Source organism: Pongo abelii, chromosome 2, assembly GCF_028885655.2.
Source record: "Pongo abelii isolate AG06213 chromosome 2, NHGRI_mPonAbe1-v2.0_pri, whole genome shotgun sequence".
Taxonomy (NCBI): domain Eukaryota; kingdom Metazoa; phylum Chordata; class Mammalia; order Primates; family Hominidae; genus Pongo; species Pongo abelii.
In genome coordinates, this window is record NC_085928.1 from 7,898,789 (window position 1) to 7,919,799 (window position 21,011).

The following is a 21,011-nucleotide window of genomic DNA, read 5'->3' on the forward strand; positions in this document are numbered from 1 at the left end:
GAAGGAAACATCAAGGAAGACTTAGTAGCAATAGCTGGAGAGTTAAGATGAAAACTAGGTTAGAGGGTATCCTGGAGTCTAATGAGGAAAGTGTTTCAAGGAATAGGGAGTGATCAACTAACTGTGTCAAATACTACAATTGAGATGAGGGCTGAGAATTAACTATTTAACAATGTGGCAGTTATTGGTAACCTTGATAAAGAGTAGTTTTAGTGAAGCAGTTGGAGGTTAAAGACTGATTGGAGATGTTGTCTTTCCAAATGCAAAGCATTTCCTAAACCCTGATGAGACTGGGTACTCAGATAAAAATCTGTAACTCTGGGTATATGTTCTTGGCAGGAGAAGATTTAAGATATGTAAGTAATATTATTAACAACTGTCTTTATTAATTATTCATTTAAAGTAATATTGGAAAATTTACTTTGAGGAGATCTTCAGGGTTTATTTATTTATTTATTTATTTATTTTGAGACAGAGTCTTGCTCTATTGTCCAGGTGCAGTGGCACGATCTCGGCTCACTGCAAGCTCCGCCTCCCAGTTTCACACCGTTCTCCTGCCTCAGCCTCCCGAGTAGCTGGGACTACAGGCGCCTGCCACCACGTTCGGCTAATTTTTTTTTTGTATTTTTAGTAGAGACAGAGTTTCACCATGTTAGCCAGGATGGTCTCGATCTCTTGACCTTGTGATCCTCCCACCTCAGCCTCCCAAAGTGCTGGGATTACAGGCGTGAGCCACCGCACCCGGCCCTTCAGGGTGTTTTTTTTTTTAATTTTATTTATTTATTTTTCTGTAGAGATGAGGTCCGCATATGTCGCCCAGGCTGGTCTCAAACTCTTGGCTTCAAGCAGTCCTCCTGCCTCAGCCTTCTAAAATGCTGAGATTATAAGCATGAGCCACTGAACCTGGCTCCTTAATTTTTGATTCATGTCTTCAGGATTTTAAAAATTGTCCTTAGCAAGTATTATGAAAAAGAAAAAATGTAAGGATTGGCTAGGAGCTAATTGGCTGTCAGCTACTCTTCTTTCTTAGGTTATAGGGCTGAAAGACACTTTAAATATAGTCTTTGTTCTGTCAGTGGGGCTTGTGGGAACCTCTTCACACTTATATTTATTCTTTTTTTTTGTTGTTGAGCCAGGCATTAAACCTGGGTTCAAATCACTAGTGCTTACTTAAATCATTGTAAAGCAGTTAGCAGGTTGTGTTCAACATAGCAATTATCAAAAGAATGAATGTATAACTTTAAGGACCAATGATATTTTAAACTTTTTTTTTTTTTTTGAGATGAAGTCTTGCTCTTGTTCCCCAGGCTGGAGTGCAGTGGTGTGATTTCGGCTCACCGCAACCCCGTCTCCCAGGTTCAAGTGATTCTCCTGCCTCAGCCTCCCAGGTAGCTGGGATTACAGGCATGTGCCATCACACCCAGCTAATTTTTTGTATTTTTAATAGAGACGGGGTTTCTCCATGTTGGTCAGGCTGGTTTTGAACTCCCAGTCTCAGGTGATCCGCCCGCCTTGGCCTCCCAAAGTGCTGGGATTACAGGTGTGAGCCACGGCACCGGCCCTATTTATTATTCTTTGGTAAAAGTATCCAGTCTATGTAGCATACTCAGCCAGATGAGCTTATGTAAATAACCAAAGTGGGTGGGTGTGGTTAGACCTAACTTATTCTTGGCTTTTATGGAAGACCTCTTTTTCTTCATTTGTTTATTAAAAAAAAAATTTGTTGATTACTTTCATATTTGTTGGCCCTGTTGTAGGTGTTGGAGATACAGTGGATAAAAGTTTCTACCCTAACGGAGTTTATGTTTTAGTGGAAATGAAGTAACAGATGGGGGCCAAGACTTGTTAGTGATCTCACACTGGAATAGGTAATCTTTTTTGGGTGTGTTTGTGGTTTTGTTTTTTTTTTTTTTGAGATGGAGTCCTGCTCTGTCCCCTAGGCTGAAGTGCAGTGGTGCGATCTCGGCTCACCGCAACCTCTGCCTCCAGGGTTCAAGCAATTCTCCTGCCTCAGCCTCCCGAGTAGCTGGGATTACAGGTTCCGGCTACCTCACCCAGCTAATTCTTTTTCATATTTTTAGTAGAGACAGGATTTCGCCATGTTGGCCAGGCTGGTCTTGAACTCCTGACCTCAAGTGATCACCTGCCTCAGCCTCCCACAATGCTGGGATTACAGGTGTGAGCCACCGCACCTGGCCAATCTTTTTTTTTTTTTAAATAGCAATGGAATCTTGCTGTATTGCTTAGACTAGATGAACTACTGGGCTCAAGTGATCCGCCTACCTTAGATCCTGAGTAACTGCAACTACAGATGTGCCACCATGCCTGCTTCTAGTATTGGTCATCTTAATGCAGTGTGGGCATGTGGAAAACCCAAAGAAGGTTGTTATGAGCTGATTCTCCTTTCCAATTTTCCTTTCCAACAACTTAAGACAGTACTCAAATATTGTGGAGAATAAGGAAAACAGAGTTAAGCAATTATCTGACAGACTTTGATTATGAAGAGAAAGGTTCAAATATATGAAGTTTATTTTCTACTTTTCATTTTATTTTATTTATTTTTTTAGAGATAGGGTCTTGCTGTTGCTCAGCTAGAGTGCAGTGGTGCAATCATAGCTCTCTGCAACTTCAAACTGCTGGGCTCAAGCCATCCTCCCACCTCACCCTCCCAAGTATCTAGGACTACAGGTGTGCGCCACCATACCCAGCTAATTTTTGTATTTTTTGTAGAGATGGGGTCTTGCTATGTTGCCCAGGCTGGTCTCGAACTCGTAGTCTCAAGCAGTCATTCCACCTCAGCCTTGCAAAGTGTTGGGATTATGGACATGAGCCACTGCACCTGCCCTATATGTTTTATTTATTTATTTTGTTTTTTGCAGAGATAGGGTATTGCTATGTTGACAACGCTGGTCTTGAACTCCTGGGCTCAAGCAGCCCTCCCACCTCAGCCTCTCAAAGTGCTGGGATTACAGGTGCGAACCACTGCGCTCAGTTCTAGCCGCTATTTTTTAGATTCTTAGATGCCGTAAGTGGCAGCTTGTGGAATTGATTCCATAGTAAATTGAGTCAGAAGACATTTGAGAATCTATTATAGGCAAGGCATTATGCCAGGTACTGGTAGGCAAACAATAATTTTTAGGTACTTTGTAGAAATAACAGCTTTGAGTCACTTTGAGAATTCTCTTATGTGTAAAATGAGTCTAAAAGAAGTTTTTAACATTTTTATTTCAAACTCATTTTGAATAGGAATATGCAGATGTTGAAACCATAGAAATGAAAGTCTCACTTTAATCCCTGATTCCTGGTCCATCCTTCTCCTCCTTAGTAACAACCATTTTTACCTCTTTTTGTGTCTCCTTCCAGATATTTTATGTACATATGTGTGTATATATGTACATATATATTTATATTACCTTTAAAAAACTCAAATAGAGGTCTACTGTTCAAACAGTTCTATACCTTGCTTTTTTCCCTCATACAATATAGTTTGAGCATCCCAAATTTGAAAATCCAAAATCTGAAATTTTTTGGGTACCAACATAACACTCAAAGAAATGCTGCTTGGATTTGGGATGCTTGCCTGGTATGTATAATGCAAATATTTCAAAATGTGAAAAAATCTGAAATCTAAAACACTTCTGGTTCCAAGCATTTTGGACCAGGGATTAACCGTATGCTACTTATAGCCCATGTCATTCAAAAACAGTATTTTTAAACTTATTTTTTATTTTTATTTTTTAGAGACATGGTGTCACTCTGTCACCTATGCTGGAGTGTAGTGGTGCGTGTGATCGTAGCTAACTGCAGCCTTGACCTTCTGGGCTCAAGGGATCCTCTTGCCTTAGCCTCCCGAGTAGCTGGGACTACAGGCGTGCACCACCACGCCTGGGTAGTTTAAAAAATTTTTCGAGACAAGGTCTTGCTATGTTGCCCAGGTTGATCTCAGACTCCTGGCCTTAAGCAGTCCTCCCATTTCTGCCTCCCAAAGTGCTGGGATTATGGGTGTGAGTCATCACACCTGGCCAACTTGTGTCAGTTTTTTTTTTTTTCAGCTGCATAGTGTTTCATGTTATGTATTTCCTGTGATTTTTTTTCTTTTGGGTTTTTCATATGTCCACACTGCATTAAGACAACCAGTGTTAGTCTTGAGACCACTAACAAGTCTTATCCCCAATCTGTGTCATTTCCACTAGAATTAAAGCTCCATTAATTTCCAAGGATAGGCTGGGCGCGGTGGCTCATGCCTGTTATCCCAGCACTTTGGGAGGCTGAGGTGGATGGATCACCTGAGATCAGGAGTTTGAGACCAGCCTGGCCAACATGGCAAAACCCCATCTCTACTAAAAATACAAAAATTAGCCAAGTGTGGTGGTGGGCGCCTGTAATCCCAGCTGCTCGGGAGGGTTGAACCCGGGAAGTGGAGGTTGCAGTGAGCCGAGATTGTGCCACTGCACTCCTGCCTGGGCAACAGAGCAAGACTCCGCATCTCAAAAAAAAAAAAAAAAAATTCTGTGCGTAGACAAAATATATATCATTAGGATACATTCAGTTGTAAATAATGGAAATAATAATTTTAAAAACCCCAGGAAATCTAATAGTGACTTAAGCTGTAAAAATATTTTATTGTCTTATATAAACAGAAGCAACGAGATAGGTAATTCAGCACTAGTTTGGTAGCTCAGCAATATTTAGGACCCACATTTTTCCCCTCACCTTTATTTTCCTCATTATGTTGGCTTTTCAGCCTCCCTGTGTCACTTTGTGGTTGCATCATGGCTGCCTCAGCTCCAACCAGCACAACCAACTGCATTCAAAAACAGGATATGGAGGGCAAAACATTTTTTTACTGGGAAGGTGCTGTCATTTTACATGGGAAGAAAAAAAATTCCCAGAAGTCTCCTAAACAGTGCTTCGTGAACTTTAGTGTGCATAGAATTACATAGGGAGCTTGTTAAAATACAATTCATATTGCATATTTGTGGGATCTACTTCCAGAGATTCTGAAATGCATAGGTTTGGAGTAGGGCCTGAGAATTTGTATATCTATTTAAGCTCCCATGTAATGCTGATGCTGTGGGGTCAGCAGACCATGCTTTTGAATGCACTTTCCTGTGTAATGTCTTATTACATTTCACTGGGAGTTATATTGCTGCCCGTCACTCCAAGTGTGTCTGGGAAAGAGAATATGATAGCCATATTGCCTGAAACCAATCATTACTATCTTGAACAAAATGTGAATTCTGGTTAATGAGGAAGAAGGGAGAAATGGCTATCGGAATAACAACTGTGGCTAGCACTTTCGCTGTTACAAATAATGCTGCACTGAATACTGCTGCTCTGAAGAAAAGGTAGATGTAATTAAATTTTTAACAGATATTTTCAAAATTTTCTCTATAAAGACCTTAGTTGGAATTATTTTACAATCAGCAGTCTATGAGAGTGCTTGTTTCTCCATTATCTTTACAACTTAGATGTGTTATCAAACATTTTGGTCTTTGCCAATCTGATAGGTAAAAAAAATGGTATCACTTCGTAGATTCATTTGCATTGCTCCCATGCATGAGGTTGAAGAACTTTTCATCTATATGAAAATCATGTATCTTTTTTTGTGAGCTGGCTGTCCATGTTAGACTTTGATTCTTTTTTCATTGATTACGCATTTTTTCTTTTTCTTTTTTCAAATTTTAATTCCTGTTTAACAACATCATAACAGTTTTTTTTTCTTATGAATTTGTAGGAGCCGTTTATGTAATGGAATTAGCTTGTTGTAATATGTGTTGCAAATTTATTTTCCCAGTTTGTTAGTCATTTGACTTGGTTTGCTTATTTTGATATAGAGCTTAGTTGTGGTTTCACGGGATTGTAAATTTGTAAATTCTGTTGCTAAGTTGTATGGATCGAGATCTCGAATAATGGTATAAGCATGCTTACCAAAAAATTTATAAATGATACTAAAACTGGGAGGTTTTATCTAATATGTTGCATCAAAGAAAATCAAGATGATTTAAATACGTATGAGGTATGAAAGTGTCGAGGTGGGTGTAATAGAAATGTAAGATCCTATTCTTTTTTTTTTTTTTTTTTTGAGACAACGTCTCACTCTGTTGCCTAGGCCCAGGCTGGAGTGCGGTGGCCGTGATCTCTGCTCACTGCAACCTCCACTTCCTGAGTTCAAGCAATTCTCCTGCCTCAGCCTCCCAAGTAACTGGGATTACAGGCGCACGCCACAACAACTGGCTAAGTTTTGCATTTTTGGTAGAGATGGGGTTTTACTATGTTGGCAAGGCTGGTCTCAAACTCCTGACCTCAGGCTCTCCACCTGTCTTGGCCTTCCAAAGTGCTGGGATTACAGGTGTAAGCCACTGCGCCCAGGCAAGATCCTACTCTTAAACAGAAATTATCTGGCTCAAAAGTTTTGTTTTCATATGACAAGTCCCATAATCTAAGGTAAGTTGTATGATTTGGCTGTTAAAAAAAAGCTAACATTGGTGAACACTTACAGAGGTACAGTGCTAGATTAAAAGAAGTAACAGTCCCTTTGTTCTTGGACTGTCAGATTATATCTATGTTGTATCCATTCTTGGATGTTACATTTTAATAGGACAGGGATAATCTAAATTTTCTAGATGAATGAGACCAGAATAGTGAGAGCTTTAGCCACCATATCTGTTTTTTTTTTTTTTTGAGATGGAGTCTCGCTCTGTCGCCCCCGCCCCACGGAGTGCAGTGGCACGATCTGGGCTCACTGCAACCTCCGCCTCCTGGGTTCACGCCATTCTCCTGCCTCAGCCTCCTGAGTAGCTGGGACTACAGGCGCCTGCCACCACGCCTGGCTAATTTTTTGTATTTTTAGTGGAGACAGGGTTTCACCATGTTAGCCAGGATGATCTCGATCTCCTGACCTCATGATTTGCCCGCTTGGCCTCCCAAAGTGCTGGGATTACAGGCGTGAGCTTCCATGCTGCCCAGCCTCATTAGCCACCATATCTAATGAAAAACAATTGAAGAATTAGGATTTTGCCACTGAAGATAATACTTGGAAATGTAACTATCCAAATATATTGAGAAGTTGTAAGATTTCCTGATTTCTAGTGACCGCTTTCCTCATTGCTGATATTGGTACTGAAGAGAAAGTAGTGTCTTGATGACTTTAGTTTCTTATTAACTGGAGGAGAAAAAAATGAAATGTTTGTCAGTCAGCAAGAGTATAATGCTGAAAAAGGCAGTTCTTAAAAAATGTGTAAAGTAGACAAGTAGAATACTAGATAGGTACGTGTGATTTCTCTATATTTTATTTCTATTATTTGTGAGAATTTTTCAAGACTTGTCTTTCAAGAACATATTTTGAGGATGCTGTCCTCAAGGATTGTTAAAGTTTATAATTTTACACTACATGATAAAAAGTAAAGGTTGCTGTAATGTAGAAGTTGGCAGGGATTTATTTGTTAAAACTAGCTTTAGTTCGTAACTCTGCTACTTGCTGTGTATAGTGGGACATTTATGAGATTTAATTGTCTCTTCTGCTGTTGAGGACAGTATCTGCGTCTCAGAGTTTTGTACACTGTGAATAATTTATGCTGAGCTTAATGCCTGGCATGTAGATGGCATAAAATTAATGCCAGTTATTTTTAGTAGCAACTATTCTTGACAGCATTGCTTACATTTTTGGGTTTTCTATTTGTACATGTGCATCAAGGTAAGTTGGGAGGTTATATCAACAAATCCATTTGTATCATCAAGCTTTACAAATATATCCCAAGAATTATTACCTATGGGGGTTTTTCCATACCACACCTAATTCACCAATTCTTCAGTTCTCTGACACTGAGTGTTCAACAATTCCATTCAATTCTGACACTGTCTACCTGGAGTTAGTGTCAGATCTCAAGTTAAAGGGCTCAGTCCCAAAAGACTGCTGCTGCTTGAGATGCTAGTCACAAGTCTTGGGCCACCCACACTTCTGTCTGGCTTGGCTGCAAATTCAGGGGTTCTTGTGACCCCTTCCTCAGGTTCGTTAATTCACTGGAAAGACTCATAGAACTCAGGAAAACACTTTATTTATGTTTATCAATTTATTATAAAGGGTACAACTCAGGAACAGCTAAATGAAATAAATATATAGGGCAAGCTATGGGGGAGGGGTGTGAGGCTTTCATGTCCTCTCTGGGCAAAACACCCTCCCAGCACCTCCATGTATTCACTACCTGGGAATCTTTCCAAACCCCATCATTTAGTCAGTCCCCAGTTCCTCTCTCTTCCCCAAAGGTTGAGGAGTGGAGGACTAAAAGTTCCAATACTCTAATCGCTTGGTTGGTTCCCCTGGCAACCAGCCCTATCCTGAAGCTATCTAGAGGCCCACCAAGAGTCATCTAATTAGTATAAACTCAGGTGTGGTTGAAAGGAATACATTATGAGTAACAAAAAGCGCTTCTGTTATTGAGGAAAACCTAAGGGTTTTAGGAGCTCTGCCAGGAATCAAGGACAAAGACCAAATATGTATGTTTCTTATACCACACTACTATACATAAAACTAGATTTTGTTTTTAGAACAGAGGGCTGGGTTTCAGAATATCAGTATTGAATTCCTTAGGTCATTGATATATTTCTTTCTGTAGCCATAGTGTCACCAATTTGATTATTGGTAATGTCAGTAACATTTGTTTTGAGATCCTTTGATGAAAGGTTCCATTGAAACAGCTAGGCTGGGCGCAGTGGCTCACGCATGTAATCCTAGCACTTTGGAAGGCCAAGGTGGGTGGATCACTTGAGGTCAGGAGTCCGAGGACCAGCCTGGCCAACATGGTGAAACCCCATCGCTACTAAAAATACAAAAATTAGCTGGGCATGATGGTGTGCACCTGTGATCCAAGCTCCTTGGGAGACTAAGGTAGGAGAATCGCTTGAACCCAGGAGGTGGAGGTTGCAGTGAGCCAAGATGGCGTCACTGCACTCAAGCCTGGGCGACAGAGCGAGACTCTATCTCAAAAAAAAAAAAAGAAAAGAAACAGCTAAATGCTATATTCCTGAGGAGTCTTTATCAAATTCCAGTATTGTTTCTTTTTTTGCTTAGACATTTGTCCTCAGATGGCTCTGCATGTGATGTGACAAAAACAGATAATTTTTTTGTGACAGGAGTAATGCTCATTTTTTTCAAACTGTTTGGTCATGAAATTTGGGTAGAAATGCCTTTTGGTGGTCTTAATCTCTTTATTGGTAAACAATAGTATGCGAATTTTCATAGCCAGAAAAGGAAGAGTAAATTGTTTGGAGTTCCAAATTCTTTCCTGCTTGTATGGTTTTTTCCTCCCTCTGCCTGCCTATTTTAATGTATTTGTTAGAGATGTGGGCGTTGTCTTCTCGTAACACAGGGATTTCCTTAGAATGTGAGCCTTAAATTAATGTTTTAAATGTTTTAGAACATCTATGGGAAGTATCTTGATGTACAAGAATGGGTACTAGTCTAACATAGTGCCTAGCAGAGTTCTTCGCACGTATTAGGCACACAATAAATATGTTAACTCTTCTAGAAGTTAGAAACCTTTGTTCTAGTGTTTGTATGCCACCAACTATCTGTGTGACCTAGAATCTTCATCTGTCATCTTTAGAATCACTTCTCTTTTAGCTCTGACTCAGTGACTCAGTTTATTCTGGTCTTATTTTTTAAAAACTTATTTCTACTATGGTCTTAAAGTCAGTTTCTTGAAAATAAGCCAATGCAGTCACCAGATAGGATGAACTGGGAAGTGTGAAATAAGCCACCTTCTGTGGCTTCAGTTATTTGCTTGGCTATATGTTCTTTCTTTACTCTGGTAGAGTTACGTTAGATTTTCTACCCACACCAGGTTAGGACTAGATAATTTATTTGTTTAGAGACAGATTTAAACCTATCACTGAATTAGTATTTACTGAATACTAATGGTATTGTTAAGGAATTTAGATTTGATATGGCACTTCAAGAAACCAGTGTGGAAAGAGGAAAACAGGAAAACTAGCTATTGAAGGCCATATGGTTTGTATTGTGGAAATATAAAGAAGGAAGAGAATAGGTGACTGCTGAAGCGATTACAGGAGGATTTGATCTGTGTTCTCTATTTGGAATGTTGAAGAAGAAGGCTATCATTGCAAGTATGAAAAATAACATGGATGAAAGCATGGAGATACTTGAATTGTACATTTGTGTTTCTGTGTTTGTGAGACTAGCCCCACCCATTTGCTGACCTTTTGGAGACAAGCTTAGTTTTGAGTAAGGTCATTTTAAGATATGAAGAGTGGACTTTGAGAGGTAGAATTGAAACAAAGGAAACGAAGAAGTGTTTTTGTTTTTTTTTAACTCATAGGTAGGATGAATTGGACAAGGATGAGACTCGTGTAGGTGAGGACAGTTGGAAGGATCATGATGTTGTAATCTTGGAGTTAGGTGAAACAGATATCAAAAAATAACTTTTCCTGTCCTATAGTGAGAATAAACATTTATAAAAATATTGTTGATAAAGAATGGTCTCCTAAGACATTTGGTTTTCAAAAGTATTTCAAGTTTCAAACAGGAACTTTAAAAAATCAGTAGCATGTGACAAACCATTATTTTGTGATAATTTGCCTGTTTTTAGTGAATAAAACCAGTATATACATTTTGTATCTTTATGGTAAATAATGCCAAATGTATTGAATTTCTTATCTTTCCTGGATCTATGAGCCAAGATTTCTGTCTGTAGCAAATAGTGAAAATATCAAATATGGTCAGGAGTGGTGGCTCACACCTGTAATCCCAGCACTTTGGGAGGCCAAGGCGGGTGGATCACCTGAGGTTGGGAGTTCGAGACCAGCCTGACCAACATGGAAAAATGCTGTCTCTACTAAAAATAAAAAATTACCCAGGCGTGGTGGCGCATGCCTGTAATCCCAGCTACTCGGGAGGCTGAGGCAGGAGAATCGCTTGAACCCGGGAGGCAGAGGTTGCGGTGAGCTGAGATCGAGCCATTGCACTCCAGCCTGGGCAACAAGAGCGAAACTCTGTCACAAAAAAAAAAAAAAAAAAAATATATATATATATATATATATATGTATGTATGTATATAGCTGTGGGTCTTTGTATACCATTAGGAAACAAATGAGAGATGAAGTCTCTAAAGCATAATGTGTATTTATTTCATAATCGTAAGTTTAGAAATCAGTAGGATAAAGGTCAGATTGGGTGTCAGGGCATCCAGAATAGTGGGTGTATTCCGTTTTGATCTGCATATCTTATTCTGTTGTTGATTAAGAGCAGTGAGAGTCCATAAACTATGGTATATGATAGCTGTGGTCTCTGATATAAGCTTCATGTAGATGACACTCAAATCTGCACATTCAGCTTGCACTTCCCTACTGCCTGCTGGACATCTGCATTTTGAGATCCTGCTGGTTCCTGAAACCTAGTGTGTCTTCTACCAAATTCATTGGCATTTTGCAGTGATTTTTTTTTGCATTCCCATAAACCTATACCTCCTCTAGTTTTACTTATCTTGATTAATGGCTCATCATTCATTTAGCCAATGAGTCTTCAAAACTTGGGGTTATCTTTAATTTCTTTCTTTTTTACTTCTGAAATGTCTTCCCTGTTGAACCTTAAGAGTGTTCATTTATTCACTCATTCACTCGTTTATTCTGACATTTATTAAGCATCTATTATGTGCCAGACATTATACAAGGAATTAGGGATATAGTGGAAAATAAGATCAATTTTCTGCTCTTACAGACCTTATAGTTCAAGCTTTCATCATTTTCTCCCTATCCTCTTTGGGCTATTTTGATAGCCATCCATATTTTTTCTGGTTATAAACATAATACATCCTTATTTTAAGAAGTGCAAGGATGCCAGGAGTGGTGGCTCACGCCTGTAATCCCAGCATTTTGGGAGTCTGAGGCAGGTGGGTCACTTGGGCCCATGAGTTTGAAACCAGCCTGGGCAACATGGCAAAACCCCATCTCTATAAAAAAAAAAAAAGAAATTGATGTGGTGTTGTGTACCTGTACTCCCAGTGGGAGCTGAGGTGGGAAGATCTCTTGAGCCTGGGAGGTGGAGGTTGCAGTGAGCCCGGATTGCACCTTGCACCACTACAGGCGAAAAAAAAAAAATGAATGATGAGAAGCCTGAGCTTTCTGGAGCAAATCTTACTGTTTGGGAGTGTAAGAGGGTAGTCTGACTTCTTGACCCTCCAGATTAAGATAGATGCTGTTCCTCTGGGCTTCCTCAGCACCCCAGGTTTCCCATCATGGCTCTTACCACTTTGTGGTGTTTCCCTACCTAGACCGAAGTCTCCTGTATCTTTTGTGTTTGTTGGGTCCAATATAGTGCCTGGACACCTAGTAGGCATTTCAAAGTTTGCCAAATGGATAAATGACTGTATTAATGTCTTTGGTTGCCAAACATATTCTTTAAAACCATTCACCTCTGTTTGCCTTTAGTTTTTATTTACCAAATAACCTTTTGGCATTAAATCAGTTTACCAAGGGGATTTTACTACAGAAAAAAAAGAAGGTACTGACCATAACCTAATTGACAGTTAAAATTCTTTTTTGTTTGTTTTGTGAGACAGCATCTGACTCCCATCACCCAGGCTAGAATGCAGGATGTGATCTCAGCTCTTTGCAGCCTTGATTTCCTGGGCTTAGATGATTCTCCTACAGGCTGATTTTTTGTATCTTCACTAGAGATGGGGTCTTGCCATGTGGCCCAGGCTAGTCTCGAACTTGGGTTCAAGTGATCTGTCTGCCTCAGCCTCCCAGAGTGCTGGGATTATAGGTGTGAGCCACCGTGCCCAGCCAGTAGTTGTAATTCTTATAAATTTATTAAAAGACTGATGCTGTGGAACAGATGGGTATGAGAATTTGGATAATATAAACTATTTTTTTCCTGAGTGCAATTATCACTTTAGATAAGGTACTGTCTAGTTTCTAATTGGGCATAGGTATAAGTGTGGTGTGGTGAATAGAAGGCTAGATTCAACTTTGATTTGACTCTGCCACTTGTTAAGCTGTGAGATCTTAGACAAGTCTCTTAGGATTATTGACTGCTCAGACCTAGTCCAACTTTAAAATTTTGTAACTGAAGTAAGAGCCATACTTCGTATCAATCTGTTGAGGCCTATGTGGGCTCCCAACCTTCTCTCTATAGACATGTGGACATGTGAAAAAAAGGAAAAATATAGTAAAAAGTATAGTGCCTTAGAACTCTTTTACAAAACTGCACAAGGATGCAAGAGGTGGTAGCACTGTGATTAGAGAGAGCATGAACCCGATAACTTCTTTTGCATTATTTCAGAACTAGTTCTAGATAAAATAATTTTCTCTTTTGAGAACAAGGACATGGCATTTGGGGGCGTGTTGGGGATGGGGTTGGAGAGGATGTTGATTTCGTTCTTACTTTTTTTTTTTTAGCCTTATTCTTTTTTTTTTTTTTTTCTTGAGATAAGAGTCTCGCTCTGTCGCCCAGGGTAGAGTACAGTGGCACGATCTTGGCTCACTGCAACCTCCACCTCCCGGGTTCAAGCAATTCTCCTGCCTCAGCCTCCTGAGTAGCTGAGATTACAGGCGCACGCCACCATGCCTGGCTAATTTTTGTATTTTTAGTAGAGACGAGGTTTCACCATGTTGGTTAGGCTGGTCTTGAACTCCTGACCTCAGGTGATCCGCCTGCCTCGGCATCCCAAAGTACTGGGATTACAGGCGTGAGTTTACCTGTAAACTCACTGCGCCTGGCCTCTCTGGGTGACTTATTGAGTGAGATTGGTTCTGTTCTTTTTCCCCTTATTCTTTTATTCTGCCCTTTTCCTGTTTTTCTTTTCACCTTCTCAGTAGAATCTCAGGATTCAATCTCTGTGAGGCATGAAGTTTAGCTTATAGAACAGAGTTGGGAGACTTGTTTTTCTTCTTGATTTTTGAGGTACCAAAGCAAACTGCTTTACTTCTCCATGCTTGATTCTTTTTATTAAAAGAAAACAAAATCTTATTCTTATATCACATGCTTTGGGATAATAAGGTAATTTGTTAGAACACTTAAAAAATTCATTATTTAAAATTGAGGTATAATTTCCAGATCTTTTGATCCACAGATCAAAGATGTATATATAGCTTAATGAATTTTTACATATGCATACAACAGTGTATGGGTACAGTATAACCAAGAATAAAGTAAAGGTATAGGACATTTTTATCCCCCTAGTAATTCCCTATGTCCCTTTCCAGTCAGTATCTTCTTTTTGAACACTTTGAGTGCTTTATTATTCATATGGAGAAGATAATGAAAACAAATCTTGACATCTTTTAGGTTTCATCCGAAATGAATCTTAAATTCTATGATAATAACATCTTAGCTATAGAGAATAAGGTCTTTAGACTTTTAGAAATGGATATGGCAAAATTGTGTTAAAATGCTTTCCTAATAAAACCCTAATCCAAGGTGCAGAGGGACTAGATTTACATTGATAAAGTGACACTGTTGTTTACCAGCATGTGTATATTTTTCCACATAGACATTTCTGAAAGTTTTTGGGTTGTGAGAAAGTAAATTTATTTGGAAAGTTGTATGTAAGTAAGAAAATGGAAATTGTTTGGTCAGATGAGTTATGAGCTTGTTTCGGGTCTTTGAATTCTGTTTTTCCTTCTATCTGTGCCGTGTGTGACCCTGTGGATGAGGCCTAACCTCATTTGTTTCCATCTAGTATTTATTCAGCACTTATTTTAAAATCTGAAACACTGTGCGTGAATCTTTTCAAAGTTCTGTGGTGCTATTTTAGCTCATCCCTTACTTTAGCTATTTATTATGTGTCTTGTTTCCTAATTTGTATATACACCTTTTATTTTAGACGTTTCGGATTTACAGAAATATTGCAGACAGCACAGAGTATCTGTATGCCATGCACCCATTTCTCCTATTAACATTTTGCTTTACGGCTTTTTTGAGATATATTTTATATACCTTAAACTTCATTTTTCTTAGTTTACATTTCAGTGGTTTTTAGTATATTCACAGAGCGGTACAACCATCACCACAACCTAATTCCAAAACATTTTCATCACCCCCAAAAGAAACCCTGTACCCATTGAGCAGTCATTCCACATTTCCACCCCACCTGCTCTATCCCTGCATAACTTCTAATCTATGTTCTTTTCCTAAGGATTTGCTTATTCTGGATGCTTCATATAAATGGAATCATACCATATGTGGTCCTTTGTGACTGGCTTCTTTCACTTAGCATAATTTCAAGATTTATCCATTTTGTTGTAGCATGTATCAGTACTTTGTTCTTTTTTATTGCCAAGTAAGATTCCATTGTATAGAGAATATAGCATGTTTTGTTTATCTTTTCATCAGTTGATGAACATTTACATTGGTTCCATTTTTTGGCCATTTTGAATAATGCTGTTAGGAACGTTTATGTACGAGGTTTTGTGTGAGCTATACATATATGCCTAGAAATTGAATTGCTAGGAAATATGGTAACTCTTTTATGTTTAACATTTTGAGGAACTGTAAGGCTGTTTTCCAGAAACAAACTGCTTGGGCCATTTTACATTCCCACCAGCAGTGTATGAGGGTTCTAATTTCTACTTCTCTTTAACACTTGTTATAATTTGATTTTAACCATCCTAGTGGGTGTGAAATGATACCTCATTGTGGTTTTATTTGTATTTCCTTAATGACTAACAAGGTGAGCATCTTTTAATGTGTCTATTGGCCATTTGGATGTTTTCTTTGGAGAAATGTTTATTTGAATTCTTTCCCTGGTTTTTAATAGAGTTATCTTAATTATATTTAAAGTCTTGTTTTAACAATGAGATTATAAATCACTTGAAAGGTTCTTGCCATAAGTAATAATTCTTTTTTTTTTTTTTTTTTTTTTTGGAGATGGAGTCTTGCTCTGTCGCCAGGCTGGAGTGCAGTGATGCGATCTCGGCTCACTGAAACCTCCACCTCCTAGGTTCAAGCGATTCTCCTGCCTCAGCCTCCCAAGTAGCTGGGACTACAGGTGCATGCCACCACACCCAGCTAATTTTTGTATTTTTAGTAGAGATGGGGTTCCACCATGTTGGCCAGGATGGTCTCGATCTCCTGACCTCATGATCCGCCCGCTTCAGCCTCCCAAAGTGCTGGAATTACAGGCATGAGCCACTGCGCCCGGCCACCGTAAGTAATAATTCTTTAATAATTATTTTGTGTTTCTGCTTACCGTCACTCCCCTTCCAACTTCTCAGAGCACCAAAGGAATATCATGCAGGTCTTAGTCCCATAGTAACCACATTTGGTTTATTTTGTTCCCCTTACGTTACTTCATGTGAAAACAAAGATGGTTGGAAAAGCATGCTTGTTCAAATCCTGAATAGTCCACACATTCCTAGGTTAGCAGAGTAAATGCTTTATTGTCTTTGGATTGTAAAAGTGGCTGGGCGTGGTGGCTCACGTCTGTAATCCTAGCACTTTGGAAGGTCAAGGTGGGCAGATCACAAAGTCAGGAATTCGAGACCAGCCTGGCCAACATGGTGAAACCCTGTCTCTACTAAAAATACAAGAATTAGCTGGGTGTGGTGGCGGGCACCTGTAATTCCAGCTACTCCGGAGGCTGAGGCAGGAGAATCCTTTGAACTGGGGAGGTAGAGGTTACAGTGAGCTGAGATCACACCATTGCACTCCAGCCTGGGTGACAGGGCGAGACTCCATCTCAAAAAAAAAAAAAAAAAAAAAAAGTGTTTGTTATAGAAAATGCTTAGATAAGTATAATTCAGAAAGTTATTATTTCTCTGATAATTTTCAGTGATAATGTTAACATTTTGATGTACACTGTAGACTCAGGTGCAAACATACTTATATACACATATTTGTATCTTGATAGTAATGTATGTACTATTACCCATTTCCCCCCACCCCATCTCCCCCGTACACGTCATAATATATTGTGGACAAATTTCCACTCACGGTCTGGGCGCAGTGGCTCATGCCTGTAATCCCAGCACTTTGGGAGGCTGAGGTGGGAGGATTGCTTGAGCTCAGGAGTTTGAGACCACCCTGGGCAATAGAGACCTCATCTCTATTAAAAAAAAAAAAAAAATCCACTCACTTAATATTTTATTGAGTTCAATTTTGACACTGAGGTATGAAACATATATTTTTATATGTAGGTGGTTCTTAGTAAGGAGTAGTTGATTCCTGAGGGTAGAGAGTGGAAAATATTGAACTCTTTAACATATGTATTTTTAAAATTTTTGAATATTTGTGTTAGATTAAATAAACTATCAGTAATTATTTTCTTCTTTGCTTTATGTCATGAAACCCTTGCTTTGGTGCCCAGAACAGGTTTTTTCAGTTATCATTGGCGATTGATAGATCAAAAATTATACAATTACACTGATGTAGTGAGATAAGTTGCCATGTAGCTTCCTAGTCATGGAGGCTGGATTATGGTATGCTAGTGATTAGTGGGAAATTTTTAAGTTTAAACATATATTTATTGAGCACCATGTCAGGCACTATGAAGAGGGAAAAATTAATTGAGCAGAGTCCTAGATATGTTTATTTTTTAGGCAGAGAACAGAAGGGAAGCAGTATCAAATTAGAACAAAAAAGTCAAAAGGTAAATTTCCTAGACCATGAATTCATGTATATATGTGTGTGTGTGTGTGTGTGTGTGTGTGTGTGTGTGTTTTGAGACAGGGTTTCTCTCTGTTGCTGAGGCTGGAGTGCAGTGGTGAGATCATGGCTCACTGCAGCCTCGGCTTGCCAGGCTCAAGCAATCCTCCCACCTCAGCCTCCTAAGTACCTGGGACTATAGGGTCATGCCACCATGCCCACCTAATTGTTGTATTTTTCGTAGAGATGGAGTCTTGCTATGTTGCCCAGGCTGTTCTCAAACTCCTGGCCTCAAGTGATCCTCCTGCCTCAGCCTCCCAAAACAAAGTGCTGGGATAACAGGCGTGAGCTATCACACCCAGCCTGAATTCATTTTTTATAGTTTATCTCATACTTAAATCATTTGTGTTTCTATATTTGCTTCATAGTGACTTACATGCTTAAATAAGTTTAAGCAATAAAAACCTCTACATATTTAAAAAATATTTCTGTAGTGAATAGGAATGTGACTTTGAGATACCACCTTTTTCTCCTTGAGTAAGATTTACATGTGGTTATTGGAGTAGATTGAGAATTTTGCAATGTTTGTGTCAAAATGAAGGAAATTATACTATGAGCAAGTCAAAATCTTGAAAATTTTTAGCTACGGCCTACAAGATTCTTTTTGTTCCTTCATATTATTTTTCTATTAGTTTACCGTATACTATGTTTATATTAATTGCTTCAACAGTTTGAGAAGCAATAATAAAAAACACATTTTGTAGATAATCTAAGGTAATCACTTATTTAAAATGAAAAGTTGTTAAAGCTATCAGAAGAAATCTTAAATTTGACCTATGCCTATGAATAAGAAAGTGTTTTTTCCAACAAATATGTTGGGGACCAACCGGAAGTCAGGCAAAACATATTCAGGGTTTGTATGTTTTAATCCTTTTATTTTCTCAGCTTCTTGATCTTCTTACATGCTTGCAGATGTTAAAATGTGAAGACCCTGAAAAAAATTTTTTTTGATCCTGAGTACAGAAAACATTTTATAAGAAAAAATAATGCCCATGTGCGGTGGCTCATGCCTGTAATTCCAGCACTTTGGGAGGCTGAGGTGGGTGGATTGCTTGAGCTCACGAGCTTGAGACCAGCTTGGGCAACCTTACGAAACCCTGTCTCTACCAAAAATACAAAAAATTAGCTGGACGTGGTGGCATGCACCTGTGGTTCTAGCTGCTCAGGAGGCTGAGGTGGGAGGATCACTAGAGTCCAGGAGGCAGAGGTTGCAGTGAGCTGAGACTGTGCCACTGCACTCCATCCTGAGTGACAGAGTGACACTGTCTCAAAAAAACCAAAAATGTAAAATGGGAAATTATACTAGAAATGATCCTTAAGGTTCCTGTAATTCTGTGACTGATTCTAATTTTTCAGTATGTCTTGAAGCTGTTTAATAGTTTGCTGCGATATGGAGGATGGTGTTCAGAAAGTTGTGTTAGCGTTGTAAAACTTGCCTTCATTTAGAGGGACACCTGTGGTAGAGTAGTCAAGAGTGTAAGTTCCAGCTTTTCTGCCTGCTGGCTGTGTGACCTTGAGCGTGCCATTTAGGCTCATTTTTCTCATCTGTAAAATGTGAAAAGGATGGTGTTCAGAAAGTTATGTTAGCATTGTAAAACTTCCCTTCGTTTAGAGGGACACCTGTGGTAGAGTAGTCAAGAGTGTAAGTTCCAGCTTTTCTGCCTGCTGGCTGTGTGACCTTGAGCATGCCATTTAGGCTCATTTTTCTCATCTGTAAAATGTGAAATAACATCAAGTACCTCATAGGATTATTGTGAGGATCAATTGAGATAATGTGTTAAGAGTTACTTGGACATGGCTGGGCGCAGTGGCTCACGCCTGTAATCCCGGCACTTTGGGAGGCTGAGGCGGGCAGCTCATGAGGTCAGGAGATCAAGACCATCCTAGCTAACAAGGTGAAACCCTGTCTGTACTAAAAAAAATACAAAAAATTAGCCAGGCGTAGTGGCGGGTGCCTGTAGTCCCAGCTACTCGGGAGGCTGAGGCGGGCAGTTCATGAGGTCAGGAGATTGAGACCATCCTGGCTAACAAGGTGAAACCCTGTCTCTACTAAAAAAAAATACAAAAAATTAGCCAGGCGTAGTGGCTGGTGCCTGTAGTCCCAGCTACTCGGGAGGCTGAGGCAGGAGAATGGTGTGAACCCGGGAGGCGGAGCTTGCAGTGAACTGAGGTTGCACCACTGCACTCCAGCCTGTGTGACAGAGCGAGACTCTGTCTCAAAAAGAAAAAAAAATTTTAAAAAGTTACTTGGACATTACAAAGTACTATACAAATACAAGGTGGTATATAAAAAGAGGTATCTAAATCTATGAAGAATAGTAGTTTCATAGTAGCTTTTCTCTTTAATTATTGATTCTTTCTGCTTCCTGTATGTTTTGTCTATAATTAGGCAGTCCGTTGCCACTGGGCAGTATAGATATGTTGTCCAGCCTGCCATCACTGGACTGTAGTTAAGGTGGATGTCTTGTCCGGTCCGCTGCCACTGGGCTGTATGTAAGGAGGTTCTTCTGTCCACCCCACCGCTAATGGATTCTTTCCCCTGTAGGTAAGCCCCTAATAAAATCCCATGTTTTGTCCGGGTGTGGTGGCTCATGCCTGTAATCCCAGCACTTTGGGAGGCTGAGGTGGGTGGATCACTTGAGGTCAGGAGTTCGAGACCAGCCCGACCAATATAGTGAAACCCCCCTCTACTAAAAATACAAAAAAAATTAACCGGGTTTGGTGGTATATGCCTGTAGTCCCAGCTACTTGGGAGGCTGAGGCAGGGGGATTGCCTGAACCTGAGAGGCAGAGGTTGCAGTGAGCTGAGATCGTGCCATTACACCCCAGCGTGGGTGAGGGAGCGAGATTACGTCTCAAAAAAAAAAAAAAAAAAAAAATCCCATGTCTCATTTGCTGGTTCTGGGTCTCTTCTTTGGCCTCTTGAACCTGGTGCCATCCCTATTGAGGTTAACAGGGGTTAGGCACAACATATTTACTCTTCTTTTTAGACTTCCTAAAATAATGTCTTGACTCAGAGACAGAAGTACCTCATCTACATGTTTTGCTAATTTAGTGAATCAGCTAGTTGAGGAGGAAAGTTAGATAATTTCATTGGAGATTGGACCAGAGTTAAAACTTGAAAGCCCAAGGCCACTTAATCTTTATTGGAGAAATTCATGACGTTGTATAACGTTGTTTTATTTTGAGAACCAATTCTTAACTTTCTTAACTGTTGTTTTTCATTGCTCATACATGTTTGATATCCTGTATTTCATTTAATACAGGATTTAATGCATTTAATGCATTATTCGTTGATTCATAGTTTTGAATTTGGGACTTAGAAAACCTGAATTGTAGGTCCTAGAGC

The 21,011-nt window shown here is 39.5% G+C and overlaps 1 protein-coding gene across 13 annotated transcripts in view; it reads left to right on the plus strand.

Annotated features, from left to right (window-relative positions):
• TMCC1 (transmembrane and coiled-coil domain family 1) overlaps positions 1–21,011 on the plus strand; it is a 247,588-nt gene that overhangs the window by 16,164 nt on the left and 210,413 nt on the right. For 2 of the 13 annotated variants that reach the window (XM_054550521.2, XM_054550526.2), the window contains exon 3: positions 15,887–16,165. The exons of 9 other annotated variants lie outside the window; for them this stretch is intronic. The gene's annotated coding sequence lies outside the window, so the exon portion shown is untranslated. Of the gene's footprint in view, positions 1–15,886; positions 16,166–20,051; positions 20,208–21,011 lie in introns of all 13 variants that reach the window. 2 more of the 13 variants (XM_063722443.1, XM_054550520.2) reach the window with 2 other exon arrangements.